Consider the following 1,751-nt stretch of genomic DNA (forward strand, 5'->3'; position numbering starts at 1 on the left):
GTGAAAATGTCAAGTTTTTAAAAAGGAAGTGCCAACTTATTTGGGGAATTTGGGGTTTGCTGCCAAATATCACTGACTTTAGTTTGATGCTCATATACTTCAGCGATCCATTTCCAAAGTAAATGGAAATATGCCGGCATAAGAGTCAATGTCTCCATCTTGTGGTCATCTTTTGCTCAAAGGGGTAAAATACCAATATCACAGTGAAATTCTCTCTAAACAGATTGCACAACTACATTTTTAGCATTAATGAAATATCAACGAAGAGAAAAAGAAGAATAACACAGAGACCAAATGTATACAGAATTGAAAGTGAGTATATTGTTAAACGGGAGCCTGGGTATTACAACAGCTGTTGTCATGGCATGGCGAGGTATTAAGTTTGTTTACTCTCCAAGAGAGGCACTAAACATAGTGTTGCATGTATAGCTCTGCTCATTTTGCCTGGATTCAAGGGATCCCTGAGCAGAAACATAGTGCACATATACAGTAAAAGCTCACTTCAACTGTAGATACATAATACATATATTGTATCGCCCTCCATCACATTCACACAAACACATTCTACTCTCCAATTTATGACATGAAAATGACATGTCAGCATTATGAAAATTACATCAACAAAAGTCAAGCAGCATATTTGTATTTTGGCAACATAAATGAGTGACTTGATGTTAGTCATTCTCATATCTCCACCAACACCTCATTTTATACAGCATCTCATTTCATTTCATACACTCACATAATGTTTTTTTTTTCCTTCACATTTGAACACCAAAGATGAGGCCCTTACAATTATGTCAAATTAAACTAAGGCAGTGAATTACTAAGAGGGAAAAACAGCATTTGGCATTCCACAAACTACCTACTGTCACCCACGCTGACTTATGTGCTTCGATATATAAAAATTACCAATACAAATAAATCAATGTCATTGTGCAGTTTGCAAATAAGCACACGGCAAAGAGAACTACTAGTATGGAGGCAGTGTTACAGAACTAAGCCAAACAAAAATCATTGTTCAGGCATCTTTCAGTCAAGGCTAGTCATTTTCCTGACTAATATGACTGCTGCTGAAAGATTATGATTTTGTTTGTAAATAATGCACTTCGATCACATACACAACACAATTCACACTGAGCCTATAGAATAATAGAATGATGCTGCGTCCATGCTGTACATCAATATCTCATGCAGATACTGGCATAGAGAACAAGTCAGCAGTTTGCAACTAATTCATCTTGTCTCCCATTTTAACTAACACATCGCTCTCTTCAAACATAATTCATCTGAAACAGATCCGATTACTTTAAGTGGTGACTGGAAGATTATGTCAGCTACAATGTGTCTCGTGTGGAATTTTTTTTTTTCAGTAGACACACCTTAAGTCTTACCTTATGGAAACCTTACAGTTACCAAATGTTTATATAATGATATTATTTATTAAAGGTGCAGTGTGTAATTTCTGCATCACTAGTTACCCAAGCGGAATTGAAAAAAAATAATACTGCATTCAAATAAGTTTCTCCAAACATCGGCCCTGGAGCATGGAGTCCAAAACCATTTGAGTCACTGCTTTAGTGTTTCCCCAAATGAGTTAGGCACACCCTCCAACAGCGGGGTTATTAAAGTACATAAATAAATTCATAAGTAATAATAATAATAAAAATGATAAAATACCACCTAAAATTAAAATGAAAACATAAAAATAAAAACAAATTTAAAATATTAACTATAATAAAATATATTAA

The sequence above is a fragment of the Sinocyclocheilus anshuiensis genome, unplaced genomic scaffold (assembly GCF_001515605.1).
Source record: "Sinocyclocheilus anshuiensis isolate Anshui unplaced genomic scaffold, SAMN03320099.WGS_v1.1 scaffold356, whole genome shotgun sequence".
In the NCBI taxonomy this organism is placed as follows: Eukaryota; Metazoa; Chordata; class Actinopteri; order Cypriniformes; family Cyprinidae; genus Sinocyclocheilus; species Sinocyclocheilus anshuiensis.